Raw genomic sequence first — 18387 nt, 5'->3', positions numbered from 1 at the left:
TAATTCAGTCGGAAAAGGGTTAAATTGAATTTTAATAAATCGACAATCACCAGTTAAAAAAAATTGAGAGACATATTTCCATTAGTCGCTACATTACAGTCATGTATCCAGTGGCATATTTAGGGGGGCTTAAGCCCCCCCCGAAATCTCACTTCATATAGTAAAGTATACGAAATATCTTGCTGAATTTTCACATTTTCAGGCAAAGTCCCCCCGAAAGTTAGCAAAGCCCTCCCCGAAACAAAATCGTAAATACGCCACTGCATGTATCCATACTCAACACTATAGTTGTAAGGTGAGTGAAGCGAACCTTTAATTATTCGACTCGATTGGCACTTACGTGTTTGTCCACCTGACCCACGATAACTCTCGTAAAACCTATCCGATTTTGATGAAACTTGGTATGTCCCTTGGCTGTCCTTCAACTTAGAAAAAATATTCCTGTTGCTTGGTGTTGAAATCAATCCATTATTTATATATTTATTAATTTATACATATTTCTGGGTACTAATGGCGGTATCTATGGCATTAAGCCTGCGGCACGTATGAGAGGTGATGTTTTTCGACGATCATACTATCTCAGGAAAGGGAAAGGAAGCGGCCTGGGACGGGACCTTGTATGTTATGCATCATCCCAGCATTTGCCTGTTGTGAATAAGGAAAGCTTCACTTAAAGTAGTTGGCCTGGAAAAGGTGTTACACATTTCAACCGAGTGTTCCCACCGGGAATCGTACCCAGGAACACTCACATTAAAGGCTAGACATTAGCGTCTATGCTACGCGGAGTTATTACAATCCAACAAGCATAAGAGGGGAATGAAGGAAAATTGGTCCCATTTTGCAGGTTTATACATGACCTCGAAAAAGAAATTTCCAATAGGGGATCTATAGCTAATTCACGTAAAAATTACTAGAATATGACAATATCGTATAGTATATTTTGTTTATAGTATTGTGAATATCCTCACAGATAGGGTTAAAGTCTGTCTAGAACGAAGGGTAAATTTCATTCCCCTGCCCTCAATTTTTACATAATGTTCAATTTTTACATAACATGCCGCTCCGCTATCATCTTCTATGTAACGAGTGAAAACAGGTAAAGAAAAAATAATGAATGCATAGTAGAAGTAGTTGGGGAGCAGAGAAGTATATTTCCCTGATCGTATCGTCAAGAAACAAGAAATATCCTAAACCAAACCAAACAGTTTGGAGTCACAGCCCTTTGTACCAGAGCCGCTCCAACGCCATCTGTTAGCGACCAGCTGAACTGCGTCAAGCCTAGCGACTAACACCTAGCCCTCCCCTCTAACAGGTGTATCGGAAGATTTCTAATGGCCTAATGGCCGTCACATATTCACATGACTCGCCAGTCTGTCTTACTATGCTAAGTGGATGTTGGAAATTGGGAGGTACCAGCCTGGAATCGAACCTGAGCCCACGCGGATGTGAGTCTAACGCTGTAACCATTTGACTACAGTGTCAACAAGAGATATCCTAAGAAACTCACCTTTAATACAAATACATTTGGAGTTCAAAATGCATTTCAACAGCCCAATAAAATTTGCAATTTCCAGGTGTTTCTTAAATACATTTTAAAATACAATTTAATACAATACATACTTCTAGAGCAGTGTTTCCCAACCGGTGTGCCGCGGCACACTGGTGTGCCGTGAATGGGCCGCTGGTGTGCCGCGAGAAAATCGAAACAAAATTATTAATTCTATAGCTATTAAGTTGCAGGATATAAGGAAAAATGTATATTTGTATTTCACCTTACCGGTACTATGAACCTCTAATATGAATCTACAATTTTAAGTTTCATACCACGTTACTTTTCTGTACATTTTTAATATTGCAAAAGGTATTTGTTATCATTGTTATGGCCATTATTGCTTCTTTATTGTTGCAGACTATTTTGTAACTTCAAATTTTAAAATATTCAATCCTTTTGACAAAACAAACATGCATACGAATTACCTACATTTGTGTTTTGAAAGTAAAAGAGATTTGTTTGTTCGTTCGTTATTTAGTGATCTTGCTTGTTAGTGAAAGTTTGGATGGTTTTCGAAAAAGAGAGCGTATTTTTTAAACACCTAAGTCCAATATTTCATTGCAATTGTTTTCTATTTTTAAATTAGAAAAATAAATATCAAAAATGAAATATGAAAAATAAGCATAATGATTTACCATGGTGGAAAATCAGTGATCGAGCTTTCTTCTCTGTGAGGAGATCAGTAATCATAGAAAAAGATACCATGGTACTTTATATTTAAATAAAATAAAATAAAATCTATGAGTGTGCCGCGAGAATTCAAGTTACACCCATAGTGTGCCGCAAGTTGAAAAAGGTTGGGAAACGCTGTTCTAGAGGATGGTGAGTCTTGGGAAACATCTAAAAACTGTTTGTTAAGGAATGATGTCCTCTTTCAAATTGGACCACGTCATTTTCCTTCTAAAGTAACCCAAAAACTCAATGAAGGTAAATGTTCGTACGCCATTGTTTCAACATGACTACCTTAACACAAGTCAAATCAGTGCGAACTTTAAGTAGGTAAAATAAGGAAGACAATTACGATAATCATGCAAAAAGTAAAAGCATTATTAATTATGTCCACAATCGATACCCAATTTGACTACCTTATATCTGCTGTACATACAGTGCAGCATTGACTGTGCTGACAAATATTTACAAATTTGTTTACTAGATGGCACTCAGGGTACTTTGTCTTGCAGCGCCTCACGGCGATATGGAGAACTGATAACTGTTTTGTAACAGCTCGAATTGGGAAATTCTTGTCCAGATATGCATACCAACCTGTTGCAGTCTGTTACCAATTTGTGGATGTAATTTTCTCAGTCCAACATCACATTTCTTTTTTGTAAGAGCGGAGGAAAAAGAAACTTAATTTTATTCGCCATATTCATTACTATTTTTTTAAATCATTTTTAAAAGTTATAAAATGGTAATAATAGCTATACGCGGAACAACAAGTAATAATAGGTTAATATTATTGCATAAAAAGTCTGTATCGTTTAATGTTGTAGGTTGGAAATAAACATTTAACGTACATTTTAATGCAAATAATCTTGTATACAGTTATCTGAAATGCTCGTTTTTAGCATGAGGAAAAAATGAATTTCGGGAAAGTATTTGAACCCTCTTCCTCTCAGGATATGCATTTTTAATGATAAAATATAATGATAAATATCGATAATGGCACCCCTTCCAGCAAGGGCGCCCATCATGGGGGGCGAGGTGGGACGCTCGCCCTCCTTTTAGGGGAAATTGTGCTTCGGAAGATCGAAAACCCAATAGATATTTTAGAATAATTACCGCAAAATTTGAGACTATATTTGAAATGTCGCTTACACTTGCCCCCCTTGGAAACCACAACATGGGCGCCCTTGCCTTCCAGGTGTGAGCCCACGGAGGGTCCACCAGCAGGCCCGTATCCAGGGGGGTCTAGGGGGGCCGGCCCCCCTAAATTTTTGCGGGCCCCCTCTAAAATTTTCACGGTAGGCTTGCAAATGAACTATAATATAGTGATGAACTATAATATGGTTTGATCGGGCCCCCCTAACTTCAGCCGCCCCCCCCCTACATTTTTGTGCTGGCTACCGGCCTGTCCACCAGGTCCGGAACCTCCCAAAACATCCTAATTCAACATACATTTTTACACTTTCTCAATAACACTATACGAGTTTAACAGGGAAATGATTGATGTAGCATGAACATTTGATCTTACACTTCATCTGTACTCTTCCTCTTTTAAAAGCAATCTAATTCTATCATTTGTTCTGTAAATATAGGTGGAAATATTTTTTAATTACTTGTCTTCTTTTCGGATGTGGAATAATACCCTTCGAATTCTACATAGACGTAGTGATTTGTAGTATTGGACCTCTCTAATGCTTGGACCCCTGCGAACAAGAATTTCTTGGTGCGCACCTGACCTCTCCCTATCCATCACCTCTTTTAACCCCCAATCGGAGCCGAGCTTAGACCTGAACGACATCGCAGTTGTCACTACTTACCCAAGCGACACCGAAAACTATTGATTGGGCACTAATGTTGATCGTTTTCGATTATTTTTTACGTATAAATCAATTCATACTCCACCCCTCACGTCATACCGATGGTGGATAATTGTAAACTTACATGGCATCGAAAAATTAACTATTCATCTTAACAGCCCCGAAACTATTGATTGGACGTTTTTGATTATTTTTACATGTCACTCTCTTCCGAAGGTACTAAAAGCTTTCTAAAGGTAATAAAGAGGTTTGAGGAATGCCTTCGGATGTCACCCTAAACAAACGGGAGGTCTCAACCTACACATATCCTCTTGGGGGAAAGTGGCCAATATAGTTGGGGGTCGACTTCTTGGAGGGCTGATGAGCGGGTAGAAGTCAGTACACTTTCTTGTCCTTATCAGGGGAAACTGTCCTAATAGACAGATGAACCACAAAGTGTCAATGACATGGAGACGTAGAGAGAATTTGGTAATACTGTGATATTACTTTCCCTTAGGAGAGACGATGGTGGAGAATAAATACTATGATGGTACTTCTTGAGGTAAGACATTCCGAATGTCAAACAGTATCCTGTTCGGATCTCCAGAGTACGGACTACTCCGGCGCCATAGTAATGGGAAACTTCAGCTGTGTATTGGAGAAAGTAGCTGCAAGTAAAGCGGTGGGACCATTTGGACTAAGTAGAAGAAGTACAAATAGTCAGAAATAGAAATAGAAATAGAAATATAGAAATACAAATATAATTTAATAATATAATAGTTTCGGGTTTTAAGCTTTGGTCAGTGTCTCTTTTGTCAAAACAATCAATCCAAAGCCATGAATGGTCTTAAAATAGTCAGATGCTTATCAACTTTTGTAGCAGCATTATATGGTTGCAACAAATACTTGGTTTAAGGAAAGAAAAATCAAGCTGTACACGGAAAAAAGTCCAAAAGGTAAAAAAGCAATCCGATTACATTGTCTGTTATATTCTTGTCAAGCAAGTTTCTGGAATAGTACACAGGACATTAAAACACCACCTGGGCGGGACAGTGATTCGGACCATAATTTTCTAGTGGTGGAAGTGCAAACGTAGTTAAACAAATTCAAGGAAAACGGAAGAAATCGAAAATGGAACTTAGAGCTTCTAAGAAGTATGGACAGTGATTTGAAATAAGAAATTGAATAAAACAATCTGTGCAGTGAGCGATATGATAGGCAATGTTGAAAATATATGGAGAAATGTTAGGCAATGTTGAAAATATATGGAGAAATGTTAGGCAATGTTGAAAATATATGGAGAAATGTTGACAATATATGGAGAAATGTTAGACAGATTCTACTAGACACTCCACAACAACATTGGCAGAATGAAAAGAGCACCGAAAAATCCATGGGTGACCGATGGAATGCTTAACAAGATGGAGGAACGCAGAAGGTCGAAAACCATGGACATCAAATAATACAGATGGATGAAAAATGAATAGGGAAGAGAGACTGACCAAGCCAACGAAAAATACATGTAAGAGATATGTAAAGAAATCATGGAACTTCAACGGAGCGGCAAATATGATCTGATGTATCAGAAAGCACACAAAAATTAGGAGGTAAAACTAACAAACAAACAAACAAAAAAAACTTACACGTTTGGAATCAAAGATCCACAATGTCTTGTAGTCACTGACCATCAAAAAGTCTTCAGCATCTGGGAAAATACATAAAGGACTTATTTGATCAAAAGAACTGTCCAAAATTGTATGATCGAAGCAGAAAAAGAGGTGGATGATTTTTTTTAAAAAAAGGGCCCAGTATATTAAAAAGAGAAGTAGCACAAGCCATCAAAGACATGTGAAGGAAGAAGGTCACTGGAGACAACGACACACTAATGAATCTGTTCAAGGGATTGTGGAACAATGCAATGAAAGTACTGAAATCACTTACTAATAAGACTTACCTGAGTAGTGGAAGGATTTTCTTGATGTTAAAATGGTTGCATTGCAAGAGATGGGGTCAAATGGTCTTGGATTTATGTATGTACACTAACAAGAAAAGAGAAGAGTGACGCTCAACCTATTACTCCAGTGACGTAACTGAGAGGGGCAGGGCCAAACGGAGCTTGTGCTCCGGGCCCCAGATTGGGAGGCGCAAAACTGGGCAAATATTTATTTTCACTATAAGGCAAGAAAAGGAGTTTGATCAAACTAAAGATCAATAAAAAATTACCTCAGAAACTTAACAGGACAACAACGACCCACAAACCTTAGGATCATATCCATAGAGCATAAGTTAATTTCAAAGCTATCTTTCGAGGATATTGTAAAAAATTTTCTAGCCAAAAGAGGACGGAAAGCTAAATTTTAGTTCCCGGTTTTTTGTTTTCATTTAACTTACATCGATTTAAGAGATTTGCAAAATGTCTGAATATAATACTCGAGACATCAGCTTAACTGTTTGTCATAATTATATATTCTATTCATGGGCGCTACCATTACAAAATACCATTACAAAATAGAAGTATCTTGGTGTGACTTTCGACAAACATCTCCCTTGGAACGTCCACCTCTCGAATTTGTAAGGTAATATTGGTCGTCGGATCAAACTTGTTACGGTCTTTAAAAAGTACTATCTGTGGTCTTAACACCAAACTCGTTCTTTATACATATATAAATGTATTGTTCATCCTGATCCTATACGCATTGACATGTCGCCTGGTTATCGAATCTACAGAAGTTTTGTGGTAAAATACAAGTTCTGGAACACCATGTTTACGCATTGCTTATTCCTTACCACTACGGACGCCAACACAAGAGATCTACCGTCTCCACAAACAAACATTCTTACCACATCTGTATAGTATTCGCTCTCGTTATAGGGTCTATTCAACGCCGTGCTTATCCCATTCTCTATGAACTCTTAGACCAGACTCCAGCTCTACCACGTTACGCATATTCACCGTTAGGTCACTTTCTTGCTGTCCATGAACATGATCAGGCCACTGATCACTAGAAAGATACTGAAAGATAGAGAAAAAATTGAAAACAAATTTCAAATCATCGGAAAAAATTCAATAAGGAAGAGATTTTAATTCTCTTGCAACAAACACAAAGTTTAAAAATATTCCGTAGTGTAAGCAGGGCTAAAAGGAACTACTGCGGCGTTTGTGGAGAAGAGATAAGGATAGACATATGCTTCTGGTGTTGTTATATTGTAGCTACATTTTTTTAAACTTAAATAATCAGTTGTAGAGCGTTTATCTATGGTGCTTGGGTTCCTGGATCGATCACCGCTCAAATAAGTTTCTGGTGAACAACATTGTGTCTGTGGGTTTCTTGAGATACCCCCACAGCCTATCTCCTTTAGCCTAAAGACCATATTCGTGGAACCCTTCATTTCATTTCATTTAGTTTAAACTAAAGAACCAGACACCAACAATCAGAAGAAAATAACCAAAACTCGTTTTATCGAGACTGAGGATACCTAATTTCTGCATTTTTAAATATTTGGAAATATATGTCTCTGAAATTTGGTAAAGAATGTTACAGATACATGTTTACCGAAAATCGTAACTCGGTACGCCTTATGGTTACCGAAATAGGGGGGAATAAAGAGCAACGCCATAAAGGTATGCAGTTTGTGTACTAAGGGGTATCTCAAAAAGAACTCCGGATTTGAAAAGCCCGTTATTTTTATTTATTGTTTTTGGCAGCATTTTTTTTTCATGTTTTGTTATCAGTGATCATTGAGGTTATATACTGATACTGAGCTTTTGTTTTGCAGGTTAGTGTTTGTGGAGTATCGTCATGGAAAGACACGGTGCGGATCGGCGAGTGTTGGTTGAAAAATTCACTACAAGGATGGGGAAAGTATTCGGAAACTTTGTACGATTATTCGACAGAACAATGCATCAAATGAATCCACTATTTGCGGGTTGATCAAGAAATTTGAACGGGTTCAATAGTAGATATCAAAAGCCGTGAACTGAATGCCCTCGAAGTGGCCGGAGTGAGGCAAATGTTCCCGTGCGTGATTCTCTTACTGTGAGTCTAGGAAAATTATCTCGTCGTCGTGCTCAAGAAATACGTATATGACTACCAACAATGCACAGAATCTTAATAAGAGATTTGCACTTACACTCGTGCAGAGTTGTTAAACCAGGAACTTAAACCAGAGGATCATGGAAAAGGACGGCAACTTGTGCAATGGATCCTGGAAAAGGAACGAGAGAGCCATGATTTTACAAAGCGCATCATTTTCTCAGGTGAGACTCACTCCCATTTAAACATTTTTGTGAACAAGCATAATTGCCGAATATGGGGATCAGAGAACGCAAGAGTTTTCATAAAAAATACATGCATCTTCAGCGGGTTTACGGTTTGATGTGGGATATTTAGTGGGGGGGGAGGCTAATCGGTACTTAGTTTTCTGAAGATGAACAAGGAAGGTATGTCATGGTGAATGGAATTCGTTATCGTGCGGTCCTCATGCTTTCTTTTGACTCCATTTGGATCAAATGAACATCGTCCATTTATGGTTTCAACATGATGGCGCACTTTGGCATACTTCAGGAGACACAATCGCTCTGCTGCGTGAAAAGTTCCCAGCAGCGGGTTTACGGTTTGATGTTGGATTTGGAGTGGAGGCTTAATCGGTACTTACTTTTCTGAATATGAAGAAGGAAGGCCTGTCATGGTGAATGGAGTTCGTTATCGTGCGATCCTCGTGCTTTCCTTTGGCTCCGTTTGGATCAAATGAACATCGACAATGTATGGTTCCAACAAAATGGCGCAACTTGGCATACTTCAGGAGACACAGTCACACTGGTGCGTGAAAAGTTCCCAGACAGACTAATCTCATTACAAGGGACCAAACCTTCCCACCTCGATCTTGTGATTTTGACACTTTGTGACTTTTTTCCTATGGGGGCACGCTAAGCCACAAGTTTACCACAACAAACTCCGTAATCTGTTGGAAGTTAAACAAGAAATTCGATGTGTCCTCGACGAAGTTGATGGGGAATTGTGAGAGCGGGTGATGATTAATTTCATGGACTGAGCGATCACGTGTAGGACTAGTAGGGATAGGGATGGGGGTCATGTGACGAATATTGTGTTTCACGTTTAAACCTCAACATCTCCTGAAGAGAATGGTGTGTTTTGTTTGGTTCTTTCAAATAAATAATTTTGATTTATAGCAGCTTCAAATTCGACGTTCTTTTTGAGACATCCGTTAGTTGGTACAATTTTCAGACATTAATTACTGAGGCCTAACAACAACCTCAAAACTAGTTTCAATCCAGAATAAACATATCTGACCACTGTAATGCCCGTTCTTTGCACGGGAAAAATAGTTTTATAGAAAATATTTAAACTTACTCATTTCCTCATTTCTAGGTAATTTTACCGAATTCTATTCATTTCCAGAACTTTCTAGAACGGTCTTACCCAATTAGTGCTCCGTAGACCCCTAGGTGTCCGAGGCACCATTTACATCTCATAATTTATAATAGATACTAATAATGTTATGGACACAATGTATGTGTGTACTGTAGGTTGTATTGTTATAACATAAACAGAAGTTTGTAATGTAATTGTTACTAATATTGATATCGACCTCTCAAACTACTATTACTAAAAGGATAACAAAATTTTAAGTTATGGGAGTCCGTATCTTGCCTTAAAAATAAAAGGGGTCCGCAAGTATGAACTAAATATTCTAGAAGATTGTACAGAGTTCTATTGGACTAAACTTGGATAAAATGTAATCGAGATTGTCACAAATCAACTTAGTGAACCCGAATACTATAAATTCGACACCAATCTCGATCATTTTGGATTTTACTTTTCAACCGTTCTTATCCTTCATGCTGACAGGGAGTTAACCTGGACTAAAACGCCATCAGGTGTGCCACTACTCATTTCAGTGATCTCGAAAGCTATGGATTTGGCACCCGTTTCTATTACCACCCCAAATGACGCTAGAGGTATCTTACCCCGACAGTATATTTTTCTAATTGTAACTCGTGTGTGTACCGCGTTTAGTTGAAGTAGTTCCCGGTGTACCAGTTATGGTAGAAAATACATGCATTCGCTTCATATAAGAAAGGTATTGTTTGTTCTGTTTCAGACTTAATAATTTGAGTATTTTGTTTTCACTTGAGCCTAATCAACAGCAAGGGGTTAAGTTTACTCTACTTGGAAAATGTAAAATCTTTATTCTTTCATTTTCCACAAAATTACTAAATTTTCATCGAGTATGATATATGTTTTCTCTGACGCTTCCTAATGGAAATTATTGTTTTAGGTTGACACCATTCCGTAGCAAAGGAGTTAATTCAGCTTCTCTTACTTATTCTTGATGTTTCAATATACAAATTATGTTAAAAATGTATGCACACGCTAAGAGATTATATTCGTCGACTTGTTGCTTTTAAAACTTGGAATGAATTATGGTAGCAATGAGCAATATGGATTCCTCTCAATAATGAACATATGACATAAACAGGGGCACCGGAAGAACATTTTCTGGGGGGGGGGGGCAATCTCCATGGTTGCAATATAACGTCTGGTATTTCTGCTATTTAATACACGTGGTGTGCTATATTACGTATACATTTTCGTGAGCCAGGGTGGCCCGGACCCCCAGCTCTCCTTCGGGAGCCCATGGACGTAAACAATTTGAAATATAACTTTACAATATGCTCTTCAAATGGTAATTGTGCCCAGTCACTTTGATTCCTTGTCTGACGTCTAGTGTTCCCCACAAAACGAGGCGAGACAAGATGAGATGAACGGAGAGTTTTCCTCGTCTCGTGTAACAAATTCTATAGAAATCTCGGCTCATCTCAAGTTTCCTTCTCGTTTCGTCTCGATTTTTCTATTATTTATTTATTTTGTAAATTTATATACGAAACTTATCCTCTGAGTTTTTCTTAATTTTATCCAGAACTTATTAAAATCATTCCATATTACGAGAGATTAACGAAAGATGCTACTCTATAACATTTAAACCACCGTTTTGTGACAAAGTTGCGTAAGTCAGTTTTGAGACATTCTGAGATGCTGAGACACTTTTTATTAGAATCGATATAGAAAAAGCGGACACACTCGGTTCTTTGTGCTGCCATCTTTTGGCCTCTGGCCTGGTCTTTTAACTCTGAGATACGCTACTTTGCCATCCAATAAGTTATGATTTCAAGTTCACAGAAATGACTTAATCTCATTGTTTTAAATGACTTACGTCACTTTGCAATCCAATGCTTCATTTATTACTAGAGTATATTGTATAATGGATTGCATGAATTATGCATTAATAAATGCTTCTCATTGTATTTATACTAATACTTCATCAATGTATAGTTTTTACCAGGGTGGAAAAAATCATTTTTTAAAAAAATCATTTTTGTTGATTTTTAACTTAAATCGTTTTTTTTTTTTTTTTTATTTAAGTCAAATCTTTCCCCTCGTATAATACAAGTCGCGAACTGAAGAAGAAGCATTAGGAATTAGTATTAAATGTCAATTATGCCATTTAAGTGGAAGTATTGGTGTTGAATTTTGAATTAATTACTAATCGCTAACCTATTTCAATCCCAAACAATGTTTCTTAAGCATTAAAGAAAACGTACAGCAACATTTATCAACATGACACTTTTCTTTTCACTAAACTTACTGATATTTGGCAGGGACAAAATTCGGAACTAGCTAGCGGCACGAAATACATATAAAGTACATAAACTTCGCCTAAAATTAAGTAACTAACTCTAAGGCCTATGGAACCCGGAAATTCAATGCCACATTCACAAAAGCTCTCCATTGATTTCTATCCTTAGCCAACTGGATCCAGTTTCTACTTTGTATTACTATTTCTGCGAAACCCATCTTAATATTGTCCTCCCATCTGTGTCTAGGTCTTCCTAATGGTCTTTTTCCATTGGTTTTCCACTTAAAACTTTGAAAGTGTTCCTACTTTCTTCCATCCTGGTTACATGACCTGCCCACCTGAGTTTCCTAGACTAGATGACTCCGACAATGTTTGGTAAACGGTATAAATTATGTAATTTCTGTTATGAAGTTTCCGCCATTCTCGTTCCTCTTGGGTTCAGGATCTTATTCTCAAATACTTTCAGTCTATGCTCTTCCCTCATAGTAAGCGACCATACTTCGCAACCATATAGAACAACAGGCACGATTACCGTTTTATGTATTTTAAGCTTCAAATTCGACAGTATTCACGACGACAGTATTCAGATTTTGAACTGAATAATGACACGAATTCCCTGCTTTCAGTTGACATTTATTTCCTTCGTAAATATCGTTTTCTTCTGTTAACATTTATCCTAGATATTTGAAAGTATTCACTTTATTAAAAGTATTATTTGATATTTTAACGCATCCAAAATTTGCCGTATTACAATTCCGAGGAACTTCTATGTATTTAGTACATAAATTTCGACTAAAGTTTTGTTTTTATTTTATTATTATTTTGTTTCGGAGAGGGGATCGGACCTCTCTAAATACGCCACTATTACCGGGAAACAAAGAAATAGACGTGGACACAAAAGAATTTTCGTCTTAACCCTTTCCGGATCCTGGTTTTTTGGGCTATTTTTTAGACTTTCAGTCAAGCAGCTACTGTATCGTCACTATTTATCCTAGGATCATGGTTCATACCTCATTCTCTTCAGAATAGAGCTGGCTTTCAAATGGTACCACTTGCATGCTCATACCATATACCAGAAGCGGGGAAAAATGTCAAAGTGAAAATTTCGGAGGGAATTTTTTTTCTCTAACTTTGGCCTCCCCTGGACCCCCCTGTGTGAACGTAGCCATCTAAAAAAAATCTGATAAATAGTACTTGGTATACTGAATGTGTGTGCCTAATTTCAAGTTTCTATCTTGAATAGTAAGGGCGGGTGAAATTTTATCAAAAATTCCCACAATGCTCCAAATTACCACAAAACACTATGATCTCAGGGAAAAAATTTCCTGGGACATCCCTAATTACCCTAGGGACATGTGCCCACCATATTCTCTTCTGAATAGAACTGCCTTTCAGGCGGTACCATTCACATGTCTCTATCATGTATCTAAGGCGGGAAATTCCAGAAAAAAGGATTTTTTGTCTAAATTTTCCTTTTTTCAACTTTTAGCCCCTCTGGACCCCCCTGTTTTAACGCAGAAATCTGAAACAAAATCTGTTAAATACTACTCGGTGGACTGAATGTTTGTGCACAATTTCAATCTTCTAGGTGTAAAAATAAGCCCGCCAGAAAAAAATCAGAAATTTCCCCATGTTACCCTATACAGAAGTATATTTTGAAAAAAAATCACTGAGACGTCCCTAATTACCCTAGAATAATAATTCGACCGTCATTCTCTTCAGAATGGAACTGCCTTTCAGATGGTATGACTCGCGTGTCTCCATCATGTATGTGAGGCGGGAAAATGACGACAAACGGGATTTTTTGTCTAAAAATCCCTTTTTTCAATATTTTTCCCCCTCTGGACCCCCTGTTTTAATGCAGAGATCTGAAAAAAATCTGAGAAATACTACTAGGTAGACTGATTATTTGTGCACAATTTTAATCTTCTAGGTGCAAAAGTAAGCCCACCAAAAAAAATATACCCACCATGTCCCATTTTTCCCTATATAGAAGTATATTTTTCAAAAAATTCCCTGAGACGTCCCTAATTACCCTAGGATAATGATTCGACCGTCATTCTCTTCAGAATGGAACTGCCTTTCAAACGGTATGACTCACGTGTCCCCATCATGCATGTGAGACGGGAAAATGACGAAAAACAGGATTTGGGGGGTAAAATATCTCTTTTTCACCCCTTTGCCCCTCTGGTTCACCCCCTGTTTTAGCACTGACATCGGAACAAAAAATCTGGTAAATACTACTCGGTGGACTAAATGTTTGTGCAAAATTTCAATCTTCAACGTGGAAAAATAAGCCCGCCAAAAAATATTGAACATAGGCTTAGTAAATGAGAAAAGAAATTTTTCACTTATGACGTCATCACCTTCTATGTCTGGACGCAGGACGGTCTGAAACCATACGTAATGTCTTCTACAAGGCCTCTGGACTTGGAAAACTAAAAAACCCGGACGAAAAAGTTCAAGTAGAAGAGAAATTATAAAAGCGATTGTGGAATCGATAACTGAGTCTGTCACAAAACTCGTAGTGCAGCATTTAGAGGAAACAATAAATTTCAATACAGAAGAAGTTAAGGAACTGCGAAGAGAAATTAAGCAAAGAGACGACACCATAGAAGAACTTAGAGACAAGGTTGACGAACTAGAACAGTACCAACGACGGGATAATATCAGAATATTTGGTATCCCTGAAACCCAGGCAGAAAACACCGACAAAATTGTTGTTTCCTTGTTTGAAGAACGTCTGGGAATAAAAGTCGCCGAGGAGGAAATATCCAGAAGCCACAGAATTGGTCCTAGAGCAGCTGACAAACATCGACCCATAATCGTCAAATTCAGTAGCTACAGGACACGGTCCTTGGTTTTCAAGAACAAGAGGAAACTAAAAAACACAGGCATCACAATAAGAGAGGATCTGTTCCAGGCAAGACTGGAGCTCCTGAGGAAGGCTTCGAGCAAATATGGGGCTAAAAGAGTTTTTACGCAAGACGGCAAAATCGTGGTTGTGAATGGTGATTCTAAGCATTTCATAACAACATTGCAACAGCTTTCGAACCTTAGCTTTTAAGCAGAGTCAGTGAATTAAAGTGGGATCTTGTTTACGAGTTACTTCAGATAAATGTCCATAGTTTGTGTGCTATAAATTTTCAATTGCGAGATACTCCAACTACGGAAGAAGAACCGTTAATTTACGCTTATCACAATTTAATACTGTATACAAATGGTGTGTAAAATTTCGTGTGTAAATTGTGAAAGTCGCATGCCAAAGTTGTTAAACCACCATTGTAACGTTCCGCCCAATGTATGCCAACTTTGGAAAAAGAACCGTTGGTTTACTCTTGTCAATTTTAATATAGCAAGACTATAGATAAAATAACCTGTTCTAAAATGACTCCATTTTCTATTTGATTGGTCTACTATACTCTTGATAAAGTGATGTAAAATCAAAATATTAAAAGCATAACAAAATGCTTTGTGAACTAAAACAAGAAAAGTATAGTAAATGCAAATCGTTAGGTTATTCCACTTGCTTCACTCATCCAAGTTTAACGGAGAAGCATTACATTTTCAAAAATATATGCACAGGTAAAGAAAACCTAATCTAACCTACTCCAAATAAAGAGCATGAACTCTATACAATTTGCATTCATAATACTATAGCAAAAAAAAAAAAAAAAAAAAAAAAAAAAACACCAGACTTTTCTCCTAAATGTTACTACAATATACGTAAACCTTCTGCGGAGTGGGTTTGTAAGTTAATGTAGCGAAACTGATGCTAGGATTGTTATAGTGCTGTTACGATATTCAAGAGATTGAAATAGGTTTTTAACACTCATCCATAACATCAATATCAGTGTAAACATCATTTACTAAGCATAATTGTAAAAATTCACACCTCATAAAATAATATTTTGTTATACTTCGTAATCGTTTCTGGCCTATGTATTTTTTTTAATTGTATATTTTTTAAATGTATTTAACAATTTGGGACTACAGCACAACAAGCATAAACCATGCTAAATTGTAAGCACGGATATTTTGCCGCAAAGTTAGTACTCATTACCGTCTACTATATTGATACGTTTATTCTTTTGCAATTCGTATTTTCTACTTTTGATAGTGACAATTATATTTCTAATGTTTGTATAGGTATAATATTTATAATGTGTTCAAATTTGTGTATCTTAATTGGTTGTTTGGTTGCTGCAGGTCAAGGTAAGCTAATAGAATATCTTAAGTTAAATATCTCCATATATTTACATAGTCATCCATGCACTCAGGTTATATTCAATTTTTATGCAACACCCAGTAGATTTCTAATTTATGAATAGAACACCATATACAGTAGGAACCAATACAACTCTCACAAACAGTACTAATGAATCTTTTATACAGCATAGGCCTCCCGATAAAAAATCAACGAAGCTTAGCATTGCTCAAGCAAATGTTCGCTCCCTTGCTCCAAAAATTGACGAATTGCGAATCTTGGCAAACGAGGAAAAATACGATATTATTGTCATAACTGAATCATGGCTCGATAGTGCCCTAAACTCAACAGCCGTTGAAATAAACAACTATCGTTTGTTGAGAAGTGATCGGACGGACAGGCAAGGAGGAGGAGTTGCTGTATATTTCCGTAGTAATTTAAATGTGAAACTGCTTAATGTTGATGTCTCGCATAAAGACGAAATTGACTGTGTATGTCTCAAAATTACCATAAATTCGGTTAGGTTAGGCATATGTGCCATATACAGACCACCCAGCGTTCCATACACTAAATTGGCGATGCTCGAAGAAGTAATCACGAATGTAGGCTCTATGACTGATAATCTGCTCATCATAGGAGATCTAAATTGTGATTTCCTTACGCCTTCGAAGCGTGACACAGCTTATTTATGTTCAATACTTGATAGCTTTCAGCTGTCGCAAATCTTAAACGAACTAACACGCATCACTGAAACCACTGAAACACTTCTTGATGTATTTATCACTAGTAATATCAATATAATTCACTCCAGTGGAGTAAAACTACCAATCGGTACTTCAGATCACTCTTTAGCATATATATGTTTGCAATTAGAAAAGCCAACAAAAGACAAGAGCAAAATAAAGACATATCGCAATTTTAAGTATTTTGATCAGTCCAAATTCACTAGTGATATAGAACGCATAGATTGGAAACCAATTGAAAACCTTCCTGACGTAGATAAGAAAGTCGAATTCTTAGAAAACATCATAGTTAGCATTTTTGATAAACATGCCCCTCTATGCTCTTCGAGGATTACAAAAAACAACAGTCCGTGGTTAACTGACAACGTCCAGCTTTTAATAAAATTAAAAAATCGTGCATATCTCAAATTCAAAAGGACAAGAACTGATGTTCTTTGGAATGAATACAAACAACTACGGAACTTTACTACAGCCGTGATACGACAAGAGAAAAGAGCATATTTCACACAGTTTTTCAATAGTTATAATCTGAGCTCCAAGGACGTATGGAATAAATTAAGAACCCTCGGTATTAGTAGTCGAAAAAATTCCCAAGCATTACCAGATGACCTTGCAGACTGCAATGAGATTAACGCGCACTTTGGTGAAATTTGTAATGATAGAAATATCGACGAGAATGCAGTTCAAAACCGCCTAACTGTATATAATAATACTAAATTCTGTTCAAGTATGAATTCATTCGAACTCCGTAATATAAGCAACTTTGATGTTCAGAATGCTATTAAAAATTTAAATTCAAATGCAGCTGGACACGAAGGCATTACAGGAAATATGCTTAGACTTGTTTTACCACACATTATATCACCTTTAACACATATAATAAATTATTCCATAACCACATGCTCCTTTCCATTATCCTGGAAAGAAGCTTTTGTAATGCCTATAGCGAAAAAGCAAAATGTATCATCTCTAAACGATCTTAGGCCTATTAGCCTATTACTAATATTGTCCAAAGTTATGGAGAAACTTGTGCATAATCAGCTCAATGATTACATCATTAATAATAATATCTTACCCGTACACCAATCAGGCTTTCGCAATTCACATAGCACTACCACAGCCCTACTTCATATCACTGACGACATTTTTCGAGCATTAGATAACAACCAGATATCATTCCTGGTATTATTAGATCTTACTAAAGCATTTGATTCAGTTCATCACGACTTACTCCTAGCTAAAATGAAATACTATAACTTTTCCACCAACACGATCCAGTGGTTCAGATCATATCTTTCAGATAGGCAACAAAGAGTAGTACTAAGAGATCCTAAACTTGCAGTATCAAACCGAATCAGTCTTCAAAGAGGAGTGCCACAGGGATCAATACTAGGACCTCTGCTATTTTGTCTATATACAGCAGACGTACCAAAGCTACACTCTAGGATATATCTGTACGCGGATGATACACAACTCTGCTTAGCCACGTCTCCAGAGCACGCCTTACAAAGTGCAGCCCTCATCAATGAGGACTTAGAAATATTTAGTGATTGGTGCTTGTCCAATTCCTTGAAAATAAACGCAAGTAAATGCATATTTACAGTCATGGGAACAAGAGAAAATCTTAGCAAATTGGAAACTGGACAAATTAATATTTCCATTCGAGACACGCCGTTAGATTACTCACCTTCAGTAAAAAAATCTCGGATTAATACTAGATGGTGAGTTAAACTGGAAGCGACATATATCTACTGTATCTAATAA

This window comes from Thermobia domestica, chromosome 16, assembly GCF_964235325.1.
Source record: "Thermobia domestica chromosome 16, izTheDome1.hap1.1, whole genome shotgun sequence".
Classification (NCBI taxonomy): domain Eukaryota; kingdom Metazoa; phylum Arthropoda; class Insecta; order Zygentoma; family Lepismatidae; genus Thermobia; species Thermobia domestica.
The sequence above is the reverse complement of the archived record's forward strand: the minus strand, read 5'-3'. Positions refer to the sequence as shown.